Raw genomic sequence first — 13,131 nt, 5'->3', positions numbered from 1 at the left:
TCTCTGGGATTGTGCGACCCTCGGTTGAGTTGCTGCCACAGTGCTAGCCAGTTTCTACAGTCCTGTTTCCATTCAGCTGCAGACACAAATCTGCAGACCAGTGTACGACATCAAGTTGGAGCTGGGACAACATCTCGACAACATCACTGAGTAGGATGTGAGATGAGGGAGGCCAGACTGGAATCCTGGAAGTAGAAGAGTGTTTTCGGGAGAAGCCTGGTGTTGTGTCAACATTTCCAGTGACGTTACCGCAGAAGGAAAAATCCCTGCTGTTGTGCTCTTATGGGAAAATACTTTGTGTCTGCTTATATGACAGTAAATACACAATTTTGAGAGAAAGAAGTAGAAGAAAGAGCAGAAATAAACAAATTCCATTTCCAAAGTTAAGCAGAAAAGAGATATTGAGGAGCAGCTCCTATTAAAGGTGCATTAAGTTAAATTTTCCACATTGTCATCCCACCACCATCACACTGCCTAAAGCCCTTCTGCTCTTGTTCCAGCCTGTGTTGTCAAACTACAGTCTGTAAATTAGCCCCACCATCCACCTAGCCAAGGTTATAGGAAACGTTTTTTGATCCACCAGTTGTCATGTCAAACAGCCATGGAGGAGCTCTGGGCAGCTAAAAGCCTGAACCAGCGGCTGCCAGAGTGAAGAGGTGGCGTCTTTTGCACAAAGAGAGTGGGACAAAGAAAGAGCAACAACCAGGGTTAACATTGGTTTGGCTGTTTGACATGGAAAAGGTTAAAAACAGCCATAGGACTCAGATTTGATTCAGATGTGGCATTCTTCCTTCTGGATGTGTTAGCATCTAAAGCTAGCATGTTTGTTTTGGCATCATTAGCGACCTAGCGTGGCCATAATTTTACCTTTGTATTGAATTAATATAATTTTAATTTGGAAATAGTTTGAGCTTGTGTATTGTTAATGATTTGTGTCACTAACCAGAGCATTGTACTGGACTAACAGATTTACTCATTAGTCAACTAATGCTAGCTTCAGACTGAAGGCTGCAATTTGTACAGTTTGTTTCAGCCAGGTATCAGATGACATAGGAAATAGGACAAGACAGGAGGGAAAAGGCAGCACGGTGGCACGGTGGTTAGCACCGTTGCCTCACAGCAAGAAGGTTCCAGGTTCGGGCCCCACCTGGGACCTTTCTGTGTGGAGTTTGCATGTTCTCCCCATGCTTACGTGGGTTCTCTCCGGGTACTCCGGCTTCCTCCCACAGTCCAAAGACATGCAGCTTAGGTTGATTTGTGTCTCTAAATTGCCCGTAGGAGTTTGCGTGTGTGTGGTTGTTCATCTATGTGTTGTAAACAGACTACAACTGAAGATGATGAGAACATATTCAAGTGTTGCTTGTTTGTTTGTGGGGAATCTTTACAACCTCAATTAGAAAAAGTGGGAAAAATAAGGAACTAAAATGTGTTGCATTAGCTCACTATTTATTAGAAAAAGATTGTTATTACTTTTGGGAACACTGAAGTGAAAGTGAAAAGGCTTGTGTTCTGCTTCTTTTTAACATTATGAAGAACATGTATATGAGTTTTCTCATTCTCACTTCTAATTTTGTACCTCAAGTATTTCAGCAATGTTTCACCACTGACCCACTCATAGGTCAGTCAGTAAAAACTGTGCTGTGAAGCCAAATTCTGCTCATACATAGAAAATTGTATTTTTATTTGTAATGGAGCATTCAAAGTTTTCAAAGATACCAAAAATGGCAGGATGAATTTGGGGGAAATACAGTACCTCTGTAAAATAGGTGGAATAAGATGCTTTTTCTAATCTTGAAGCTATTTAAGGGAAAGTTCCTAAAAGTTCTGAAAGCCTATCATTGAGTTTGTGTATGCTTTTGAATTCATGATGTCGTGACACATAACAGCATTTTTGACACATTGGCATTTAGATTAAAGTCTTCATAATATGTCTAAAGTCATTTGTGCTCTGAACGCCTGGGAAACATTTAAAGGAAGAAGAAGAAGGAAAAAATGGGGAAAAATTCATGTCAGCTATGTTGTTGCTACTTTTAGACCCCTCTGTGGAAAAGAAAAAGGGCAGGAAATAAAGATACACAGTGGATTTACTTGGAAAAATGCTGCCGGATTCAGCTCCCCCGATGCTTCATACATCAGCTGATTTATGGGTTACACTCAACACTTAACAACCCTCTCCTGCGCATCCACAGGAATATGTTTTTAGGTGGGGTGCGGCTCTTTCAAGCATCACCAAACTTTCTCTCCTCTTTGTATTACAATGACTTCTTAATATTACTATTATTTTACCATAATATGACATCAAAGTAACACATAAACCACATATTGAAAGCATGACGACGTTATGTCAGCCAGTAATAAACAACCTGAAAACATACTGCCTCTGGCTACAGCTATTGCCAGCGCTGAGGCATAAACAGTTCAGACCCCTACTTGAATAATCACAGGCTCATTAATGAACAGGCTCAACATCTCCAACAGATCTAAAGGGCCAGTGTCATGACAGTGCAGAAGGTCACACACAGCAGTGTAAAAACAGTGCAGGCTACACAATCACAGCAGTATCACATGCACCAGTACATGTCGCAATCATACTGTATGTCAACAATGAGCCCAGTACTGTCATATGACAAGACGGAAGCAAATCTTTAATACAAAGATCTTTCAAGCATGGACATTTGTTATATTATTGCTACTTTAACTATTACATTTTTGTCAAAAAGGGAAGCTACACTACACATTGCTGCACCATAAAACAAAAACACGCCAACTAACGACCCTACAATAGAATAGGGGGCTGCTCCTACAGACCTGGATGACCTCACTGGCAATGTGAAGCACATCAGTTTTTGTCAGGACATGTGTGCCCACCAAGACCTCCTGCACATACAACAACAATAAATCTGGGTTTAAAACTCAAGCAGGTTCACCTACAGAAATGGACACAGGACTCTGTACAACCAGGTCGGAAACACTAAGGAGATCAGAACAGCTAAGAGGACCTGCACTGAAAAAATAGTTTTCAGCCAGTGACCCTGCACTGCACCCACATTCAGGTCATCTACAGATGACCTGAATGTCTTTTACTGCAGGTTTGAGAAGCAGTACTTCACACCGCGAGCAGTGGCTCCCCCTACCACCAACTCACCCCTCTGGTGATCTGTGGAAAGGATGTGCGTGGCCTCTTCCAGAAACAAAAGATCAGGAAGGCACCATGCCCAGGCGGTGTGACTCCCTCCTGTCTGAAACCTGTGCTGCTCAACTGGCCCCCGTCTTGATACAAATTTTCCAACAGATCATTGGAGCTGTGTGAAGTTCCCTCCTGCTTCAAACACTCCATCATCCCAGTTCCCAGGAAACCCTCCATCAGACCTTAGCATGGGTTCAACACCATCATCCCAGACATCCTCCATTCCAAACTGACCCAGCTCACTGTGTCCACCCCCACCTGTCAATGGATCACCAGCTTTCTGAAAAACAGGAAGTAGCAGGTAAAGCTGGGGAAAAGCACATCCAGAACCCGGACTATCATCACAGGCAGCCCCCAGGGATGTGTGCTCTCTCTCCACTGCTGTTCTGCCTCTAAACCAACAACTGCACCTTGGGGGACCCCTCTGTTAAACTCCTGAGGTTCGCAGACAACACAACAGTCATTGGTCTCATCCGAGAATGTGACAAGTCTGGAGTGAAGAGTCTGCACATCAAGCAACAAAGAGTTTCTGGCCTCCACAGTCTCCCAGCACTTGAAGTCAATGGTCAACATCAGCATCGTCACCAAGAAGGCACAGCAGAGGATGTATTTCCTGGGCCAGCTCCAGAAGTTCAACCATCCCCAGGAGCTGCTGACACAGTTCTACAGAGATTCTACAGAGGAATCCGTAGAACCAGACAGTGATGGCTCAAGCACCACTGTCTGGTTTGGTTCAGCAACCAAAGAGAACAGGAACAGACTCCAGCGGGGGAGACAGGGCTGCAGGAAAAAAATAATCAAAGTCAACTTGCCCCCCTGTGGAGGACCGGTACACCTCATGGGTCAAGAAGAGGGCAGAAATTCTTCAGATCCCTCACATCCTGGACACAAACTGTTTGAACTCCTCCCCTCTGGACAATGCTATAAGTCACTGTACTAAAAAACAACGAGACACAAGGACAGTTTCTGTCCAGTGAGGCCAGCGGCTATGCTATTCTGTCCCTAGGAGTGGTTTTATAGGGCTATTGTGCGGGACTGTTTCTTGGCTGCCAGCAGTGACTTCCTGAAACCTGCTGACACCATGAGCTCAAGATTAAACCAGGAGAGATTTGGTTTTTGCAGGAATTACACAAACAAAATTAAATGTTAATGAATGTGCTAAGTTAGGCTAACTGGCTGCACCTTTATATATAGTGTACAAATGTGAGAGTGGTATTCATTTTCAAAAAACGAGTAACTGCATTTCACAAAATGTCAAGCTATTTTTAAGGGGCATCAATCTAAAACTTACCAGTAATCTCAATATTAGTAATGTTGGTTCCTGTATTTGTCTTTGTTTGGTTTTAGCTGGATAAATCATAGTCTTGTTTGTTTTGGTTTCTTTCTTCATCTTTTATGCACCTTGTTATCTGATGTTAATGAGGAAATGAAACTATCTTGGTTACCGCTGTTGACATGAAACATTGCATTTCCCCAAAGACACCCGAGTATGAAAGTAGTTTACGTTTTACTGTCAGGGTCATGTAGGATGTTTGAAGTTTCCCTTGTGAATATCAAACTATTATAAAGATTATATTGTTAAATACCATTTTTAAAAATTAATCAGATATATTATTTTATCTAAAACTATGTGCAGAATGTCTTCTAATTATCAAATCAAACTTTTTTTTCAGGGCTTTTCAAGAATGAAGCAACACTTCTCTCACTTCTTTTACAGTCTCCATCTTTAGTGGTAATAAGCCACTACTATATGAGCACTCTCGACCAGGAACATGGGGTTTTAAGTAGTTTAAATCAAATGCAGGCAGCTGCTCTCACACATTTTTACTGGTCTCTTGGTATTAGTTCTGGCAGAAACTTCATGTGTTTTCTTTTCTCTGTGACAGACAAGTCTTTCAGCCTTATTACAGTGTCTTTTGGATGAAGAATCAAGTTATTTTAGGACAGTGTAGTGCGTGGGCTGTAGCTGACAGTGGACATCATACAGTGGTTATTGGTTCAAAGCTCTCTTGTGCCCCCTGTGGACAAAAAAGAAACATACTTATAACAGATTTTAATACACCTGTCTTAATACTATTTTGCTGCTGACTTAATTTTAATGATGGATTATAGCATATGCAGTACTTTTCACCCAAATATATAAAAAAAGAGATGATTTTCAGTCCTTTAACTAATGAAAACCCATCATTTTATTTGCAAAATTTATAAAACATTTTTTTTACTCTTTGTTAGAAAAATATGCATAAATCCTACACATACAGTTTTTAGTGAGCTGCCTCTTTACTTCAATGATACTGTAGGAACGGATCTGTACATGTGTGCATGTTTACTTTGATATAATGTGGCCTGTATGACTCCAAATATTCCTGCGATAGAACAAAGCATCCCAGATTCAACAGATGAGCTGCATGTCTCATAACTATTCAGACTCTGAAGAAACTAAAAACATGGTAGCTTCTTCTTCTCACTGATCTCGCATCCAGCTGTGCACTACCTGCTCAGCACCAAACAGGAGACAACATTAACAAACTGGTGAACATGATGGACCAGCTTAAAAGCAAGATATCTGCCTCAGGAGTGGGTAGAGACTAAAATAGAGTGAATACTGGACATTTGTGAGGTGAAGACAACACCAAACAAATAATGCTCCATCTCTGCTAGGTGTTTAACACATCCACTGGCTATAATATAGCCATAACAAAGACGAATTATTGCAATTTGAAATGCATATAAACTGAACTGACTCTGGTATATTTACACCAAAGTAACCCTATCCTTCCCAAACTCCTGAGATATTTTTGCTCACATCCTCCTGTTGCCACTTCTGCTCCACCACTGTGACAATCTGATCTTTCTTGTCACTCTCTGCCATATTTGATAATCACTCTGCGCTGTGCTGTGAAGCCCCTGGGCTGTCTGTCAGTTTACACTCTCTACTGCAACTAACTGATTTAACACTCGAGTCTGATTCTCCGCTTCGTCCATGCAGAATTGAGCATCAAAATCAACCCAAAACCTCGGTGATGTGTTCGGGGTTCACTTGGGTATAAGAGCTACCCCTCAGTTCAGGCCCACAGTGGTAAATTATACATGCCTCACATCACACCTCCCACGCTCCAGCTTACGTAATGTCAGCCACGCGTGGAGAAGCGTATGCATGTACGCTTGTCTATGTAGATGTATTTATATCCAGACTGGGATTGAGGGAATGGTGACTCATCCTCTTTGCTCTTTCTTTTTACCCCACAATCTGCCCACCCACCCACTGCCTATTTCTAAGAAGAAGACGAAAAACCAGGAGGAGTATTAGTTTAGACATTTCCCATTTGTCCAGTGTTGTTACAGTATTACTGCATCTTCATATGAGTGAGATCAGGGACATTTCTTCCCAGTATAGTACAAAAAATAAATATAATAATGATAAGTGGCCCAACTATTGGATCAGTTTCTTCCATATTCCTTTATAATCACTACTCCTAGCCATGAGGAATAAAGGAGTACATTGTATAAACATTGTCTTCTTGCACCACAGGCTCTTCTGTACAAATACTGAATCGTAAAAGCGCACAAAACTGTCAGCTAAAATAAGTCTGTATGCACTGGGATCCTCTGAACTAAAAAAAGCAAGCAGGCCTGAAAAAGAGGGCAGGTTTGTGCATTTACCTGTAATTGTTATAACTGATTAAATGATATAATGATAATGCATACACTTCCATTCAAGAAATGGTCATGATAACATGATTAATGAGCTTTCAGCATTTACTTTCAAGCTAACATGTCCTTAAAGTCCACAGTAAAATGCAACTTTGCATATTTATTACTCCATGACTGCTGTAGGTAAACTTCATGTGTTGAAGATAACAGTGTGGTGTGGTTGAAAGCTCCAGCACAAAATCAAGAGCAGTTTCAGTTGCGGGTACGATATGATGAAGCATGTTAGTTTGTAAAATTGTAATTTCTGGATCATTTTATGGAGGTGTGGAGGATTTTCTCAGACTAACATGAACATGTTACTTAAAGGGAGAATTCAGCTATTCAGATTAGTGTGTTTATTACATGGAGGGACTTTTAAGAGAGATTAAAAAATTATTTGTATCAAGTTACAAAACCTGAATCCTGCACTTTCTACAATGCAACCTGATTAAGTATTTTATTTATGTTAACTCCTCCCCAACCCAAACTCTACAAAGTAAACAGTCATAAGATGACCTGGGTTATTTTCTCTGACATTATACCATCTATTTTTACAGCCTTCTTTTGACTAGTAAACATCCAGAGGTGTAAAAGTGGTGAAGACACACACAATTTTTTTATACAGTTAATTAAAAATACTGCAAATTAGATTTTTTTTTTGCACAAATGTGTGTGAATGCCTGTGAAGACACCTTCAAAATTCACATTTTTCACTTACAAATGTGCTCTTCACTCCCCTATTACTGACTTATTCCTGTGACCATTAGGATTAAACTGATGTATTTACTGTGAAATAAAGACCCACACAATGAGCACACATAAGGTACAGTATACTGCATCGCCTTCCTACGTCACCTGTGAGGAGAACCAATCAGATCTGGTGCATAGTCACCATTTTAAGAGCCTGCAGTCAGCATAAATCCAGCGTTATGATTCATTACATAATGCTACATCTGTGTGAGACTCTCTCATCCAGTGCTCAGCGACCTGCAGACTCAGCTCACACCTGCCAGCACATCATTGTCACATTCCAGCTCAGTACAACTGCACCAATCGGCATTTACTTCCAAACTAACACTGTTGGAAAGGTCAGCATCCCAACCAGCAAACTCAGGGTAATGACCAAAATAAAACTGCCCCTATCCCTCCCCTCGCTGAATGAAAGCCACAGGATGGCAGACGAAGCCCAAATCAGCAGTGACATCTCAGGAGCAGCTTGTTACCACCACCAACGCAGTGCACTCAATCAAAATGTCAGCACCCAGGTCCGGCAGGCAGGATGAGGTCTGGGCAGGCAGGTGTGGAAGGAGCCTTATAGGGGTCTGCCACTTTTAATCCCATTACAGAGAAGCCTGCTATTTTACTGATCACCCTCATGTTACACAGAGGTGGAATCAAAGAGGTGGCCAGGGATGTCACAGCTCCCCACACCAAAATATGACTGACCAACCCTGGCGCTGGCTTGTTAGTATCATCGATAAATTACTGAATGAGACTCCCAGGTGCAGGCACAAGGCTGCCACAGAGACGCAAAGCCACAGACGGATCCAAAAGATCTACAAAGAAATATAAAACAATGACAAAGTGATACAAAACAATCACAAAAAATATATTAAGAGTCTACATAGTGAAGCAAACAGACCATGTAAATACACAAAATGGCCATGAAGAGAAGCAAAACGACCACACACACACACTAAACCACCACAAAAAGACACCAAAAGAGGCTTCTCTTTGTGGTCATTTAGTATCTGTTTGAAAAAGAGAAGCAAAGGGATCACAAACAAATGCTAAACAACCACAACAAGACACTAAATCGCTATAAGCAGATGCTAAGCAACCACAATCAGAAGCAAAAGATTGTGCCTTTGAGTCTGGGTGTCTTGCTGCTATGTAAAAGGGGTGGGGTGTCTTTTGCATAGCAGTGTCCAAGAGCGCTTTGTTTCATATGGCTGTAGGCTGACTGGAGTTGCAAACAGCCGCTACTTATTGATAATGAGTTCATAATAGGGTATTTTAATGGTGTGTATTGGGCACTGATTTATTACTCTGACTAAATGGTTAATAATGTACATTTTACTGCTGTCAAGAACCAAATTTGGTCAATCTGCCCCTCCTATTCAACATTTTCTAGAACCACCCCTGGTGTTACATAACTGTTCTGGCAGGGTGTCACGTTGTTGTCCTGAAGCTCAAGGACGACAAACGTTTTTACAGTGGGAATGCATTATAGATGAGGAAGAAGCTTGTTCATAGCACAACTCATCTGGACTGAGAAACTACCAGACACTGCAGTCACAACTGATGCAAACCCATTATATAACAAAGCAGCAGAGCCGATGAGGGAGGAAATCCTTTGGTGCCTGAAAAACATCTCACACTCACCGTGCAGCATGATGCTATCTCTGCTGTGATACACGCCCTGTCTAATCAGCACACTGTGCAGAAGGTGTCGTCGCATCTGATAGAGATTCTTATCACGACTCCAGATCTCTGCTGTCAATCTGAAAAGGAAAGAGAAACAAGATTCAATCAGAAGGCAACAAAAGAAGGACTGTTCTTTACACAGATAGATGACAGGCCTGCAGATGTGACTGTTGTCTTCAAAAGCAAATTGCTGGCTCATATGAAAATAAATACTACTTTATAAATTCTATACTTCATTTTTATGTTGTTACTGTACTGGATGATGCTGCCACTTCTGATGGCTTCCCTCTCAAGAGTATGATAAACAGTCACAGGGGACATTTTGCTGTATTTAGTACTTTTATTTTACATTTGATGCTTTAAAGCTACTCTGCCTAATTTCTTTGCAGCCTAGAGGGTCTAGTTAGACTCAGACAAACTGACACCATAAGCTGCTCCTAACTGCTTATGGTTCCTCCATCACGCCCTGTTTGCTAGCGGCAACGTAAACTACAGATGACTGGTTGCAACAAGCTGTACAAAATGTAGCCTCCAGCCGGAAGTTAGCGTTAGCTGACTAATGAGTAAATGTGTCAGTACAGTAGATTCAAACACAATGGCTACTGCTAATGTGACACAAAACATTAAGTTACACAAAGCTCAAGTACAGAATCAGATTTGAGAGCAAGGGAGGACAGAATCGTGAGCGTAACAGATGATTTGAGCAAGTAGCAAGGATCCTCCCTGATTCTTAAATCTGATTTTGCTCTTACAAATCTGTTCCTGTGCTCTCAAAGTCTAATTTGCAAACTGAGGCGTGCTCTCAACTTGTTTTGTGCACTTTCAAAACTTTTGCAGGGGACAGACTTTCACACAAACCCCAGTGGAAAAATCTGAGAGGGCCAAATAAGAAACGAGAGCACGCATGGCCTGGATTACGCTCTCAAATCTGTATAGAGTAGCTGAGAGACACCATGTCCTGTCTTATTTTATTTATTAATCAGACAGTGTGTTAAACATGAGTTAATGCACCTTTGAGTACATTTTTCCTGATTATACTTAGCTACTTTTACAATGCAGGACTTTTACTTGTAACAGAGTATTTTTACAATATGGCATCAGTACTCTTAAGAATCTGAATACTTCTTCCACCACAAACTGTATCTGGTGATAACATCTACTTTACATGGATGTTAGTTTTTGGTGTCCAAATATAACTTGTGATGCTGTACAGGGCAGCTCACAGATGCAGCTGTCAGGTAATTGTCTTTTGATAAGTAATGCTGAATAAAACAACAGAAGAGCTGTAGGCACAGTAATGTCATAGAGCAGGCCATCACTCCCACTGTGCCACAGGTGAATAAAAGACTATAATGCCATGATTTATAGGGGATCATCACTGCTTGGATCGGATATTGGCTGGCTAAATGAGAGATGGGCTCTCTGATGCAGTCGTCGGCCTCAGCGGCTCAGAGGATGAATCACCGTGGGAATCCCAGGGGGTGATGCAAGTGATGCTGGACAGCTGGCCACCACAGAGTGAGGGGTGTGATGCTGCCCTCTTGTGGCTTTTATGGAGAATAACAAATCTCCAAAGCTCTTTTATGTACTAAATCTGACTGTTACAAATGATTTAACGGAAGAGTTTGGTGATATTCTGCATCTTTCCTTTCAGGAAATCCCACTTGCGAATTCCTTAGTAAAACATTAATATGTGCTTGTTAGGCAGATTAACCACTGTACATGAGGCTGCACTAAAACAGTAAGTGATGTTCAGTAATTAGTAACTAATGACTTGTAACAGGTCAGAACATGATGATGTAATCAATGCATTTCACACATAACTGAACCAGCTTGTCTTCATAAAATGTACATGAATTAAATGGCTATAAAAGCCTCCAAAGATCATGGGTATACTGACACATTTTAAAAGATTATAAGGCCCCATGCTGAGGAATTTAAAGGTTTCCTGGATTCCTACACATTCACCAAAGTGTTTTCTGTCTGTAGCTGAAGAGCCAGGGAGTGTTCACTGATGTGTGTCACACTGTCCCTCACACATGACCACTGCTGGTCCACACAATAGTCCCTCATCAGAAACCAACCACTGATGAAGGAGGGGCACAGCAGGGATCTGCATTGTTCTTACTGAAGGGGAGAAGCAGGGAAGTGACGAGGAGACGCTCTGCAGAACAACACAGGCCAGTGGCTATTTTTTCCCTCATCATCATCAATATTTGATATGAAAGGACAAAAGGATAGACAGTGAAGAAGTGTCCCACAGCCAGGAAGAGGAGGTGACTTCTAAAATTAGTTTCACTGATGCCAAACTCCTTTCAGCAGCATCTTTACTTCCTATCACCTCTCTGACTTCAACCTTTCCTCCCACTGCTAACACATACAGATGGGTGACAAATTAAAGGAAAATTTCGATTAAATGAGTGGAATTTTACAAAATAACTTTATTGAAAAGCCTATGCTATTCACTTTATCTTAGTTTATCCTTTCATTTGTCACCAATCTTTAGGTTAGCGCTTCCAGCCCTTGACGTCTTTGAGCAACTTAAACCTTTTAGTGTACATAACTAACATGACACCAGTTCCTTTCAGCTGAAACCTGTAGCTCAATTAACCACCTAAAACTGACACTTCATCTGCTTTTCTTCAACATTTTAGTGTTTGCTTTTTAACTGACAGTTTATGACCTACACTACACATGTATCTCTCTTTTTTCTACTGACATTCAACTCCTTTCAATCATCACAGGTGCAGGGCCTCACCTTGTTTGGACTGAAAGAAAAACGTCCACACACTACTTACTTCAACTGCTTTCAGTGCTTACTCTTTCAACTACACCTTTTCATTTACTGACCTGGCACAATTTGTTTCAGGACATCTGCAGCTCAATTTATGACCTACGCTGTAATAGACATTTCAGCTCCTTTCAGTGCTTTCATATCAACTTAATTTAGTGACTGCACTTCAGCTTCAATCATAGCTTACACTTAAAATAGGAGCATTTTAACTAATACTCAAACAATGGTTTCAGTACTTTAGCTATTATAGATGTGTCAACAACAAGTTTCTCTTTAGGTTAAATTTATATCCCATAAGGTGCACAAACACCATCACCTACTACCACCAGCTGCTGTATTTTATCCTGATTAATCTATCAAAAGGATCATTATCAGGCTAAAAACTGTCAGTGGTCTCTTTGAAATTTCATCAACAAATCCATACTTGGAATGACTGAAAAACTATAGATAGATACTTTATTACAGACTCAAGGTCCAGATGTATAAATACTAAAAAAAAAACAAAACAATAAAAACCATAAAGCAGTCAGCAATAAATAACAATTAAAAAAGGAATAAGGCACATTTTTGGCATTCTTTTGGCTGTTAACACACTCACAGTCTGTACTCGTATTTCATTGTGTTGACAATGTAGGAGAATATGTTCCACGGTGCAGGATATTACAGTCTGAGGGGTAGGGATGGGGGATCTTTCTTAAAGTAAACTCAGACAGAGATCACAGCTTGGTCCAGACGGCAGGCGCTGCTCTGACAGCGGGCTGGGACTCTGATGGAGCCTAGCCTCATGGACTGTTTGTCTGCTTGTCTGCGCTTTATATACTGTACATTATGAGCGATTGGAGTCAAGTCAGTGAGCACAAAGGCAAGGTCAATAATGTGAAGTGATCTGACGGGTCAAAAGACTTGGCCTGGGCCCAGCCATTGTTGAAGGGGTGTTTTGTTCAAAGTAAGCATGCAATCCCCTTGTCTGCACTCGCGCTCAACTCTTGAGTATTTCCTGGGGAGGAAACAATAAGACAATAGCAGCGAG

This window comes from Monopterus albus, unplaced genomic scaffold, assembly GCF_001952655.1.
Source record: "Monopterus albus unplaced genomic scaffold, M_albus_1.0 scaffold34.1, whole genome shotgun sequence".
Taxonomy (NCBI): domain Eukaryota; kingdom Metazoa; phylum Chordata; class Actinopteri; order Synbranchiformes; family Synbranchidae; genus Monopterus; species Monopterus albus.
The sequence above is the reverse complement of the archived record's forward strand: the minus strand, read 5'-3'. Positions refer to the sequence as shown.